This window comes from Apus apus, chromosome 9 (genome assembly GCF_020740795.1).
Source record: "Apus apus isolate bApuApu2 chromosome 9, bApuApu2.pri.cur, whole genome shotgun sequence".
Classification (NCBI taxonomy): domain Eukaryota; kingdom Metazoa; phylum Chordata; class Aves; order Apodiformes; family Apodidae; genus Apus; species Apus apus.
This window is the reverse complement of record NC_067290.1, coordinates 8,450,874-8,465,015: the sequence shown is the minus strand read 5'-3', so window position 1 is coordinate 8,465,015 and position 14,142 is coordinate 8,450,874. Positions and strand designations below refer to the sequence as shown.

Genomic DNA, 14,142 nt, shown 5'->3' with positions numbered 1-14,142 from the left:
TAGGGAATCTGTCCTTCCTCACCAAGCCCTGCACTGCTAGTCCCTGGTTTAGTGGCGTAGCTCTTGATGAATGTGGAAAAGATGCACCTGGTATCCCAACAGGGAATGCTTCAAAACAGGAAATTTTTCATTTGCCATCTCTTCTCTGAGACGTGGGCCACTGTCTGAGCACGGGAAGAAGCCAAACACTTCGTGGTTTTCCTGTAGTTAGTGTCCTGAGGCAAAATAAGAAGAACAAACACATTATAATGCATTCATTTTGTTTTATATTTAACCCAAGCCCCAAACCTCACCAGCCTGAGCACAAGGCTCAGATCCCAGACTGGAACCTTCTGGTTTCAGCCCATCTGTGGTTGGTACCTTGCAAGGCCAGAAAGGACCACTGTCCCATGTGACTCAAAGGACATAGCACATTTTTAGTTTAACTCCTGGTTGAACTGCAGCATTTCTGTTAGAAAAGTACCTGACCTACAAAAAAACAGCTAGAGGTGGAGAACCAGCCACAAGTGTTAAGACCTCTCCACCCAATATGCACTTCTTTAGGAGGCTGAACTTGGCCAGTTTCAGCTTCCAGTCCCTGAACACAATTACATTTTTATGAGTACATAAGCTCATTTCCAAATTCCTTTTCCCTTTCTATGGTTCTCAAGTCTCTCACCTTTAAGGAAGCAGATCAGTTTCCACTCACTCATGTGGCTCTCCTCAAAACTTAGTTCAATTAACTAGTATCTTTCCAAACAGTGTGCTACTGAATGGGACCCAATGTTGGGCACTAGTGCTGAATTCGGAGAGAACTGAACCTATTTGCACAACAGAAGACTGTTTGTCAATCCAGTGATTGTTTTAGGACATTCTAGACCTCTACAGATTTGCACATTGGCTCCTGGGGTTTTATAACTAAAATGCTGGGTGGATGCATGTACAACAGGAGACAGTGTGTTATTGAAGTGTCACTGTCAACCAGTCAACAGATTACTGCCTGTAACCTGTCAACCTAAGTGGATACTTGGTTAATTTGAAAGAACCTGTTTTTCTTAAATAAATGTTCACTGCTCCTAATTACCCAGTTATTTTCATCCATGAGTCACCTCTAAGCTCTCCCGTTAGTTTGACTAATAACACTATCAGCTGTCTTCAGTGGTGACACACAGCACAGCCTTTTTCCCATTCTCCTGGAACATCCCTGTTCTCTGCTGCCCCTGCAGAGTCCATTTATCACCATTACCAACAGCTAAAGCTACCGAATAAGCAGAAGAAACAAAACAAAAAAAAAATCAGTTTTCCTAGCTGCCAAGAAGCAATTTACTAGTAGCAACACCAAACATGCTCTGTTCAGCTAATATCATTTTTATTATTAAAAAGAGAGTCACCCTCATAACCCCTGAAAATTCACTAAGATATCACAATGAATGTTTATTCTTAGTCATCTCACTGTGCTAAATTTAGCATAACTGCACCTTTGCTAAGAAAGAAAATGGCTGTATTTCTACTAAGCACTAAAATCTGTTCCCAGTAATGCACATCAGAACGAGAGGTTAAAAACTGCCACTACTCAGCCTGTCTCTGGTTTCCAGTTTGTAGTGGCTACTTCAAGATAACTTATAGAATCATCCAAGAATATGTTACATCTGAAGTGTCTTGGTACAGGAGGCAGCTTTACCACTGGTAACTCTCACCTCTGTTTTTTTAGGTACTGTGAGTGTGATGGAGATGGCAGTAGGAAATCTTTCTGCTGGGATGGAGCAGCTGCAAAAGTAGGTAATGGGAGCAGCAGTTCTGCCTGGGAATGGTTTCTTAAAGTAAGGCAGTGATCCTTTTACTGCATGTTTTTTGTAGCTGTTAAAATAAACCACCTTTCAAAACCTCTCTGTTTTGCAGAATGTTGGGCACCGTGGAATATATTTGAGCCATATCATTGCCCCCAAGAAAGAGGAACAAAGCTCTCATTCAGCATCCTTTCCCACAGATAAATGCCTCTTACTTAAGAGGAATTAAATCTAGATCGAAATTCCTTAGGGCACAGCTGTGCTACAGTGATTTTAGTAAGTGACTTACAAATGATCATTTTGAAATGCCTTTCTGATTTGTTAAGATATTTCCTCAGGCAACTGTTTCTTTTTTGCCTTTTGCTGATCTGTATCACCAATCTTTGCATTTGATTTCTAAGCTGTTTGCTGCTGCAAATAGCAGCAAACATTCTTGTCTGAACTCTTTCCAGAAAAGCTGAATCTTTCTGGAGAAGGGATCTGGGAAGTCCAAGCAATGTTGTTTAGCAAAGCAAGGTATACAGTTAAAGGGATTTGGCCAGGTCTCACCAGCAGAGAAAATTAGTCAAGGGAAGAAGAAATGACTTCACTCCCAAGTTACCAATTATAGTTGTATCAAGAGCAGTAAACAGAAGCTAAGGATTGCCTGGTGGCATCTGGAATGAGTTGTTGGTCTCAGTCCAGCTCCTGCTTGACAGGTGTCCCAGAGATCACCATAAAAAATGGCCTCAAGCTCAGCCCAACTCTGTAAGTCTTATCAGAAAATACAGGGCTTTTAGAGGACTATGAAGACTGAGCACAGACACATTTATTACTAAAAAGAGGCTTTTAACACGGGTAGTTACAAGTCATAGACTTTTAGGAGCATCTTTTCAAAGCCATTTTCTAAGAAGGGTGGTGCAGTTTGTGTACCTTGTCTCACTACTTACCAAGTGCATGTGCAAACTGCATTTTAATCTCCAAACATCCCAGTGCAAAAGTCCCATAAGACAGCATTTAGACCTTTTGGAAACCATGAGAGGCATCAAGCTCTACCCAACCACATGGATTTTTGAGACTGACTTAGTAGCACGCTTTGTATGTTTGAGACAGAGATGATCCAAGAAAAATCTCAAGCAGAAGCCTTCTTGGAGAGGAATGTAGCCATAGCTTCCCTAACCAGAGGAGGTCTCCTGCTGTAGCTGGTGTGAGAGTCACTTGTCCCCAGTACACACCTGTGCTAGGAGGTACACTGTCCTTGTTAGTGTCCTGCAAAAGCACTGCAATGAGGGAAACAGAGCAAGGAGGATTTTGTTGTTTGCCTATGCCCCTATTGCTGTTGCCACAAGCCACTGTCCAGTTTCCACCCTCATGCATGTGGCCTTTCTCCTCTCTGCTCCATGTCTGAACAAGACCAGGGCACACATCAATACATCTCTGACAACATCCTCAAATATTCTGCTCTTTACTCAGCCAATCTGTGGTCACCCAGGGAAGCAATACATTACCTTTGCTGTAGGACAGACACACAGAACTGTTGCAGATTACCTTTGAAGAGCAGAACCTGTTTGTGGGTGGTACAGCAGGGCAGACATATCAGTAGCACGAGAATAACAGAGACATATTTTCTCCTTCTGTAATGCCTTCTATCCTAGGGTCCTCAAGCAATTTACAGGCTTCCTCAAGCAGATTATTTGTTAAGTGGAGCTCTGAAAAGAAGATAAATGTTACATAAATGTTCTGATTCTGCTGTTATTTGGCCCAGAAAGGCCCAGACTCAGGCACCTTCAAACTGCAGGACAGTGCAAATAACAAGATTTTATTTCTCCCTATCAGATACCATGCACCCACATGTTCCTTCCTCAGGTTGCACAGCCTGCTGTAGATCTGCACACCTGAAAACTCTTGCTCACAGTATCATTTATTTGTGCAAATCCAAATCTGACAAACTCTCTGCACGGAAAGCCACCAGTAACAACTTTTTTTCAGCATTTTCTGTTCTATTTCAGCCATGGCCTTTCTCTCACACACGAGCAATGTGTGAAGTTCCCTCTATTTTCTTTTTCTCACCAGTGTAATTTTCTTCACAGACAGAAGGGGACAAACACTAGAGTCCTGGGCAGAGCCTCTGGAGCCCTACTCAGAGCATCTCACCTACAGGAAGATAGGAATGAGGGGAAAAATGTGTGTCTCTGTCCTGCAGCTTTCAGCCTTTTCATAGGTTAAGTAGGTTTGCAGCTGTTTGTTACAGCTCTGCAATAGAGGCTGAGCAGGTTCATTTGGGGCCATGCTGGTGCCTCCTGAAAAAAAAATAAAAAAAGAAAAAGTACTTCTTTATAACTGGCTTGTGAGATGGAAAACTGGTTTCTATATTTAATAAAAGGGCTCCCAGCATGTCAACCCAGGCAGTACTGGGCCTGGGGACTTTTTAGGTTCTTTTCTGAGGATGAGCTACAACATCATATTTCTAGGTCTAATCCTCCATAGGTTTATGGTCTGATAGCACAATTGTTCACTGTTTAGAGAAGAGCTAATTTATTCTCAACTTCTCAGAAGACCCAGATTTAGAATTGTACAGTCTGGAATAAAGGAAGACAAGAACTTCCAAGGTTTTTCTGAGTCTTTCTTCAATTTTGAAAAGAAAATTATTACTTGAATGCAATTTTGATGCTGTGTTCTACAGCTACGGGTACCACATGAACCCCTGTTCTACGGTGCTATAACAAAACCATTTCTGCCTCTTAAGGCCAAATTCAAGAGCATCTTCCTATCTAACCAGCAAGGTTAGAAACTGCATCAGAGCTTTTGGGGAATGCATGTTTCAGAGTAGTTTTGTCTATTTCCCATGGCTGGAAAGTCACTAGGTGCATCCAGCCAGGCCATGCAGTAGCTGCAATGCCCATATGTGGACAATTCACAGCTGCTTCTGGAGCTGCCCTGCCAATGCAATGCAGCATCTCTGGAATCATTCTACCACCAAGCACAAATACAAAAAAACACTGTAAGAGGAGGGTTGTCAAACATGAGTGCAGACTGAAAGGCTCAAGTTTGTTATGCAGATAATATCCCAGCTCCAGCCTAGGTAAATTATATTCTTCAAACCTGTATTTCTACTGCTTCTTAGTACATATGCAGTGCCCGATCTCTCTACCTTGTTGCAAACTGCTGTGCCAGGGTGTGAAAAAGTGCTGCTGTAACATTCAGTCCCAGACACTGGTACATTCCAGGAGCAGGGGACACTATTTCTGTGTATTTCCTTCTACTCAGACCAGCTGAGCTTGTTTTGAACTTGACTTTCTATTTGTGAAAGACTTTGGGGATACTTGGCTAAAAAATATACACAGATCTCCCTTTACAACTTGGGTTGCATTCCCCTTGTGGTACATTTAAGGCAACTGAGACACAAGGAGTTCTATCTAACTTACGTAAAGCTACAGACATGTCAGCAGGAGACTCCAAGCAGAAGTAAATATTTGCCTTGTTTAAACTCTGTAACCCCTCGTTACCACTAGATTGTACCACTTTCACTATTCCCTGATCTTTTCTTGTCCAGTCCCTTCTCCCTAATAATGAGGAACATCTTTCCAGGCTCAGACTCCTAACTTGGAGTGTTCGAATACAACGCTATGCAAGGAGATCTCATCCTGACATGGTGAGCCCAGATAATCCATCAAGCTAGCTCAGAAATCCGATTACGTGCAAGTATATAGAACGTTACAACACCAGAGACAAATATAATTCTAGGAAATTCTGTTTTTTTTCATGTGCAGCCTGGACATGGGGGAAAAGACAGAAGTTCCTGCTTGTGTGCCACCACCTACTTCATGCATGGAAGTGCTTGGTTCCCGAATGCAAGCAGTGCATGTGGCAGTTTTGCAAGTGTGGGTCAAGAGCCTGCCCATGGGTACACAGCCCACGTGCTGCCCCTCAGTCTCATGCTGACATGCTGACAGCAGCCATCACATGCCTTGGCTTTTCAGGAATCTGTATGGAGTATTAGCCAAACCTCTCTGTAACTATGGCCATAAACAGAACTGTTGCTTCCCTCTATCAGCAGTGAGTGGTTCATATTAGATTCAAAGCCCTTCTGATTCAGAAACAATGAGCAGTCATAGCACATGATATATGCTAAATAGCTCTTTAAACTGTTCACCAAAAAGCTTTGATGTGACCCTGAAGGACTACTGCACACTTCAGAGGCAGCACAGTCCAGCTGTTGAAAAAGAAAGCTTAGAGGTGGCAAAGTAAAGCATGTTTACATGTGCTGCTAGTTTTAGCAGCATTTAAGTCTCCCTCATCTCAGTATTCTCTTCTATGCTACAAGAATAATTGCAATTAACAACTGGGCATGCTCTGTGGTAAAGCTTTCTTAAAGATTTGAGTGAAAAAAGCTGCAGCCACTTGAGAGATTGCATTTATGGATTTTTATTCCATTAGTAGCTAGCTTCTGCCACAAATAGAACCCAAACCAGCTTTGATATCTTAAGGCAAGATCTATTTATGTATCTGTGTGCTAAGCAAAAAAACAGAGTGCTTGAAATGATGGACAAAGAGGTTCCTCTTGAGAACTTGGCTAATAACAAAAACCAATCTGCTGAGCACCATGTGTCTAATACTGCCCTGTGCCACAAGAGAGACAGTCTGGTGAATGGACCCTGCCCTGCCTGGAAACTCTGAACTGGCAGCAAAGAAGTTCGGAGTAATGAGAACCATAATAGGAATGTGGGCCTGGAGCTTTCCATATTTGTGACGGTTTGTTTGCAGCCCGTGGCAGCAGTGTTAGTAGCACATCACATCTTGTGATCTGCTCTGTAATACTAATCCTGAACGGATGGTGACATTAAGACCAGGGGTAAATGTTTTGCAGTGTGCAGTCGGGGATGAAGGTAATAATTTAATGAGCTTTTGGAGAATTTGCGCCCTCCCAGAAAACTCTGGCTGTGAATGAGCATTAAAACAACCTCCTTTCCATTTATAACAGCAGGGGACTATCACTCTAACTAAACAAATACGAGGTTACAAGCCAAAAAAAAAAAAAAAAAAAAGACCAGAAAGAGCCTTATGCAAAAAACAGGTGCAAAAAGCATATTGCTGAAGTTCTTCTAATTTTTTAATCACTGTATCATCAAATAGTTTTCATTATCTTGAGCTGGGAGGGCCCTTTAAAGTTTTCTTAAGCAAACTAACTTAAAACAAACAAACAAACCAACCAACAAACAACAACTAAATGTTTCAACCTTTCTTCTACACAACATCTCATAAAACTTCTCTTCAATACTGCAGAGAGTTACTACCTTGTCACTGCTGAAATCTAGGCATATCTGTAAATGTACTTCTCCTCTCTTCCCTGCTTAAAGATCCCTTGGGATTTTTTGGTCTATTTTGTTGTCCATTAATGCACTAGTTTAATTATCTATGTTGAAATGCTAACAAGCATCCATAAAGACATGGGAAATTGCACTTCAGACTACAGAGATGATGAAGCATTAAGCCATCATGCCTCCAATAATGGAGGTATTTAAAGGCATGAACATCTACACACAGGTGGCTACAGCAGAGGATGGATGAGACTGTTTTCAGAGTTCTTCCTCTCCTGCTTCACAATTTGCTAACTAGCTGTGATAAATGTTAGCTAATTACCTCCTGAAAGTAACAAACTATCAGCAGTTGGAGATATATCCTTGGTTATATTATAAATTGCAGATAACTACATTTCTCCTTCTTGGACACTCAGTTGAGTTGCTCTGGTTTACTCAGCACATCAGCTGAGCTACATAAATCTCTGCCTTGCACAGACAAGAGGAAAAATGTAAGCTGTGATCACTACTAACCCAGTGTAACTAGATTAATGTCTAAAGCCCCTCACTGCAGATGTCAAAATCAAAACAGGCTGGATCAAACACGTTATACGCTGGGCAAGTAATAGAGTCAGAGGGCAGTTCATCCAATCCATCTTCTCTTCAGATGGGACCCAGTTAAACTGCTTCTCTTTCTCTGCTTATTATGGAAGGCATCTGCCTTAAACATGGAATTCTAAAGGGCAGTGATGTGACAAAATGAAACTCAGAAAAAAATCTTCAGCACTAAATGAAGCCTGCCATTACTGCCCACCTCTCTGTTCATACGTGAGGAAGGCTTTTGCTGTGGACTAGAGTGACCACAGTAGCCAAGTGTCTTCTGGGTTCAGCAGAGCCTGTGCAATCAGTTGGGTTTCTTCTCATCTGGTTAATAACTATTTTGGCATAACTGCTTAGCACTGCAGCTATGCAGGGAGGTTTGCATTTCAGAGCAACACTGGGAGAGCTGCTCAAAGGAATCTGTCCAGCATTTGCCTGCATTAAAACCTTAATCCTGAAAGTTCACACTGTAAGTGCCTCTGCTCACTGGCTCTAGTGCATGTGCCAATGAATGCTGTGCAAGAAGACACTGAAATCTGAGTGTTAAGCATTCACTTCCCCATGCTAACAATGTTAAAAACAAAGACCCTTTCAGAGCAAGGAAAAACTAAAGCACACAATGAGATATGCTGATATAGCTTGGTAGAGTTTGCCAGAGTAAAATATAGATCACTTACTCTTCCTTTTTTCCTAGTTCTTTCCTTGCCAGTATCTGTCCAACATCCTGCCCTGTTCCAGGCAGGAAAAAATTCACTGCCCATCTCCACCTACTGGCAATCCATCCTCTCCAGAAGTAGCACACTTTCTTAAAACACTTTTCTGTTGATTACTTCTCCTTCATCTAAGCCCACAGAAACTCATTCTCAAGCTCAGAAATAATCAGAAGTTCAAAATACTTGAAATTGTATTACAAAGTTGGAAAGAGGTGGATGAATGTGGTTCAGTGCTGCAGAGAGCAAGCTGGCTGTCAGAAGCCAGAGCTGCAGGGACAGTGTCACCAGGCTGCAGGGGGAGGTGGTTCCCAGCAGCAGGGCACAGCGCGGCCCTGGGCAGGGCTGCCTCTCAGCACCTCGTGTTCCCAAGCCCGCAGGAGCTGAGGGTGTGTTCGGGCGGGGTGTTTTGTCATTGTGTGTGGCTGAGACACACTGCGTTTGGCCAGGTGCAAAAGGAACAGGGTTGACTGCAAGCAGCAGCCCTTTTATCCTTCCACCTCCTGGCTCTGTGAATCCACCTGAGGAAGAAAAGCGTCACCTCAATACACGACTCTTCTTCAGACAGAGAAACCTGACTTGTCCCTAGGCAGGGCAGTGCTGCCAGATAAAGCTGAGTACAGCCAGCAAGAGAAGAGACTGGTTGTGGCTGAGGTCCTAGAAGTAAGACAGACCCATAAAAGACTCCCATCTTCATCTCATACGTGTCCTGAAAGAGTGAGTCTGCTGTCTGAGGGACCTTTCTGGCTACAGGGATAAATTCATTACAAGTTTCCAAAAATGCTGGGCTAACATGCTAAACCACTTGAAGTGAGAACATCCAATAAAGGGGATACGTACAGCAGAGGGGTGTAAGATGGAGCAGGGGATCATTAAAGTTTTTCCCATTGCCTCTGGACAAGACACTGAATACAATATTTTTAATTAGCTGCTTCTACTTAGGACAGGGCACAAATTCAGGAACACTTTCTCCTGCCCACGTTCAAGTAAGGAGGTAAGATCAAGTTGTAAATACAATCCTATCTTGAACCTCACAAGGCTGCACTCCTGGCTCCAACTCCAGCCACTGGCAAAAGTCCCACTAATTCCAGTGAGGCCAGAGATTGACCCCAAGATGGTCACACCTGGGGTTTTATTCATTCCATGATAAAGATTTGCTAAACTTGGAACCCGATTGTGGATCAGCTTCCAAACAACACCCATGTTTGGGGTGGCTGGAGCTGGAGTTTCAATGCTGGCCCTTCTCCATGGAACTGAAAGCCAGAATTTTGATGATGGCAATAAATATTCAGCACTTCATCTTCAAAGGGTTGGGTGGGTGGTTCAGTCAGCAGCTAGCACAATATGAACCATGCTATCAATTATTCATACAATATCTTTGCAAGCTACATATGAAGTTGGTCAATGGGGTTGATAGGTATATTTATATTTCTTTTGCCCTAAAGACTCCATTATTGCTAGATCCCCAAAACACAATAGTGGTGGTAATAAAAACTTTTTTAAAAAGGGTGTTGTTATGACCTAGAGGCAAGCTGGAGGGAAGGTGTGAATGGCTACTCCTGAAGAGATGCTTTCTTACTTTGCATGTGACTTTTTGAGCAACTCCCATGTCTCCTTTTTCTCTCCTGCTAAGCGATTTCACTGGAAACACCCTCAGCAGCTGCACTGCCTTCTTGGCTGTTTTGAGATACTTGCTTGGTGACCAGAAAGTGGCACAGAGGGGTAATTGAACATGAACTCTCTAAAGGTCAGGCACACTCCCAGTAAATGAGCCATCAGCAAAGTCATGCTTCCGAGCAGCCTGTGAGAGGAAGAAGTTATTTGCAAAGCAACCAGGCTGTGAACAGAGGCGCGGTGGGAGATATTGCTCTGGTTCTTGTCTGAAGCTTCGAGTCCAGAGGATCAAACTAGGTGCACAGAAAAATACAGAATGATTGTCTTTGAGTATACAAGATACCTAGAGAAGATGCTTCTTTCCTTTTTGTCTCAGACAGGAGAAGTTTGCTCAATGCACACCATTATTTATTAAGGAGCTGATCCTGCTATGTGCTGGAGAGCTTTCACTTTCACACTCCTCAGTGACTTGAGGACATCCAGTATTTTGCAGGAACGGATCCTCTGGCAGGGTCAGGCTCTAAAGCATTTGATGTCCAGTCCTCCCTTTGCTTTTAAACATGTCACAAGTGTATTTGCAAAAGGATCAAGCTCAGTCCAGGGCAAAACACCCTCAGACCTTGTTCTGCCCAGTGCAGACAGCCATGTTTTGCATTTACTCTTCAGTGCACCCCTGTGGATCACCTAGTAGACTCTGGACTAGACTGGAGCAATGCCAAAGTGCCCCTTGCACTGTCTGTAGTTCAAGACCAGAAGGAGGCTATTCTACTTATATCAGAGCCTGGTTCAGATGACTTGAAATAGCCTCCTGAATCTTGGTAAAATCTAGCTGAATTAATCTCCTTTCCTTCCGATGGGCAGTTTCCATTAATTTCTTGAGCTATAGAAAATTCATAGTGACCTCTTTGAAACACTGCTGTTGTTTTCTGCTTTGAACTGCTCCTCCTGAAGGGTTGTACAGTGTAAAATGATCATGTTAGAGTTGAGCCCCAAGCACTTTTGCTGGGAGCAGAGGGATGTCATGGCTTCATGGCTTCCCATCACTTGTGATAATTTTAATCAGTTTGACATGATGATGTTAAAGGTCATGATCCTGTGAAATTAAGACCCTTCCTCTGAAAGATAACCTCATAGCTCCCATACAAATAGAGGACTTGCTTCAGGTCAGAGAATTTCATCATAATGGTCCCTTCTGGCCTTAACATCTAATAAACTATGAATCAGTTCATTCAGTCCTGTGATCTGGTATCCATTATGTCACTAAGTCCTCCCAAAACAAATCAAGGGGCCAACCTTCTCTTGCAGAATGGAAGGAGCAGAAACTCAAGGCAAGAAGACCATGAAATAGTGGAGAGGCAGTCACAAGCCTGTTATCAAGTATGCCTCATTATCCAAAGACAACTGGTGATTTTTTTTTTTTTTTTCCAGTACTAGATGAAGTGAATTTATTCAGCTCAAGTATCAGTTTGTAGTTAATGTAGCTTCCTGAATAGCTTTGACCTTGCAGCAATTTTGGGTTGATCAGTCTAAATGATAGACTTGGAGGAAGCCTGCTGTACATATTGAGGCCTGCAGCTGTGATTTATAATAAGGCATATCAAATATATCACAATTAACTCCCTGTGGATGCAGTTTTGAGTTCTGTTGACAAATCACAAGGAAAGGGAGCTCACAGGCACTCAGCCTCACTGAATACTGCATATTGGTGCTCTACAGGGCTCCTCACACCTGAATGTGTAAATATATCATGGACATCAGCATACATACAGTTTTTCACTCTACCACCAGGCAGTGAGATTCTCCCTGGAGTTCTCTCAGGAAACCTTTTCACCAGGGTAATTTAAGAAGGCAAAGTAATTCCTTGGGGGTGATGAATGTGATCATTGCTCCCCAGTGCAAAGCACATCTTCCCTGACATTTCCTCAAGGACATAAAAATGTGGATTTGAAGATGGAGTCACATACAGGAGTTCCTAACACCTTCCTTTTAGAATCTTGTCCCAGTCAGCAAATAACGAGAAATGAAGCTTCACAACACTACTGTAAGACAGGTCATAATGAGCCAGAACTTTAAAGGAAGCAAAGAAACTAACTTTGGATGCCTTCTTACTTGCTGGTGCTTTCACACACCAAATTCTTCAGGACTCTGAAGTAAAAACACAGCAGAGGTAGCTATGGGCATATTCCTGGGATGCCCAGACTCCTGGACAACCTTTCTCCTCCAGTGGTTCTCTGCCTTGCAAAGGGGTTAGGTGTGCCACTGCTAATGCATCTACACAGCACCTGGACCAGCTTCTGTCTGGCCAGCTTGGAGATCAGGAAACAGAGATTGGCTCTGTCTGTTCCCACCTGCACAGATATGTCCCAGAGGGATAAAGGAGGGGGGCAAGGATTACAGAGACCTTGTGTGCATCATCCCATGTGAAACGCTTTAGCTTTGCTGCACTAAGTGCCCATCTTTCCCTCCCTGAGCTAGGGAGTAGAAACCTGTACCAGAGAAAGCCCTTAGAGCTTCTCAGCTACATATAAACCAGTGCTGACCATCCCCACACCAGAAAAACCAGCTGTCTGGGGAGTTAGTTAAACCCTGGGAGCCATCTGGAGGTCTCAGACATTTTCAAATGTTCACATATTAAGTGCTATAATGAATGAAACTGAGAAACACGAGGCTTCTTATACAAAACCATCCAAATTACTCAGTCCTAAATAGTCAGTCAGCAACCTCACAAAAAAGGTTTGTAGTACACAAGATTTCTGCATGTTACTGCTTCTGCAGATATCCCAAGAAAGGCTGCATGCTTTCCTCAGAAGTTATGGGGTGCATTTGAAGCCTAATTTATCTTTTTACAATTGAATCCGCTGTCTGGGCCAATAGTTGGGATAGGCTGTCATATCAGAGGTTAAGAGACATGAAGTCTGACCTTACAGCTGACTGACAAAAAGAAAATTCTTTGTTCTACTCACACCATCAATGTAAGATGAGGTTTAAACAGGGTGTGCAGTTTAAGCTCATATTAAACTTGATTAACATAAAAATTCACAGCAGTCAACCTAACATATTTCTTGGGGTAAACTGTCTGGCCAGATAATGAGCACTATATACAACTCATTTAGAGTGTATTAAATCTACTGAAAATTAAGTTAGTGGAACATTAAGTTAGTGCTGATTAATGTTCACCAGGAGCATCTCTCAGTATAGTGGTCATCCTTCTGTTACCCCCAAAGAGCTTCACTGGCAGCAACCAACCTGTTTACTTCCTAACCTGTTCACCACCTCCTCTTATGGAGGAGGATAATATGGATATACCCCTTTTCTGGAGAAATTCAGAGACCTGGCACCAGCAGATAGGACTGTGTGTTCCACAAAGTGTCACAGTTCAATTTGGGAATCAATTCTCTGCAAAGACAACAGTAGGCCCTTGGCAACTCTCCCACCACTGCTTTCCTCATAGGAACACAGCATTAATCAGAACATGGCTCCTTTTGCATGATCAGCATTAAGGCCCAAAGCACGGACTCACCCACACTCCACAAGACTAGCTAGAAAATGACCCCATTAGTTAAAACACAGGCTGGATCATAGGGAAGTAAGAAAGGAATTGAATAGATTGGTCCTAGGTTCCCAAACTTCAAACTAGTTTTAGTGGTAACACCAGGAAAGTAGAGCCCAGGCTGTGAAGAAAAAGAAGAGAAAAAAGCTTTTGACTGTGTCCAGTAAGTAGCTGCAACTTGACAACTTTCATTAGTGCCACTGAAAGAAACAGAAAGCCCCTGTGCACTCACACAAGTTTCTTCTTGTTGACATGATTTTCACGTCCCACAGGCTCTGCTGCTCACTTCAGGGGCTGGTTTACATCTTTCCTGTCAGACTTACCCAAGCCTGTATCAGATACAATCTCTCTCTCCACTCTTGTTTCACATCCACTCCTCCATTTCCTTTCATGACATCTCTCTGTCACCCTTTTTTGCAGCATCACCTGTACAGGATGAACTTGTGTCTTTTTCCTCAACTCCAATTATTCCCGAGAAGAAAGTGCATGATTTTAGTGAGTCTAAAATTAAAACAAAACACAAAAACTAATCATAAAAGGAAATATATCTTCCTTCTGACCTTGCCCGGTCCAGAGTTCCTACCTGGCAGACATTTTCAACACACCAAGGACTGTTTCATCTGCTG

The 14,142-nt window shown here is 42.8% G+C and overlaps 1 protein-coding gene across 2 annotated transcripts in view; it reads right to left on the bottom strand.

Annotated features, from left to right (window-relative positions):
- Nucleotides 1-13,854, bottom strand: part of SLC41A3 (solute carrier family 41 member 3) — a 45,199-nt gene extending 31,345 nt beyond the window's left edge. Inside the window, exons 1-3 of one of the 2 annotated variants that reach the window (XM_051627142.1) lie at nt 13,840-13,854; nt 3,294-3,454; nt 23-215 (exon numbers count right to left, since the gene is read on the bottom strand). The gene's annotated coding sequence lies outside the window, so the exon portion shown is untranslated. The remainder of the gene's footprint in view (nt 1-22; nt 216-3,293; nt 3,455-13,839) is intronic. The other variant, XM_051627140.1, reaches the window with a different exon arrangement.
- Between the last annotated feature and the right edge of the window lie 288 nt (nt 13,855-14,142).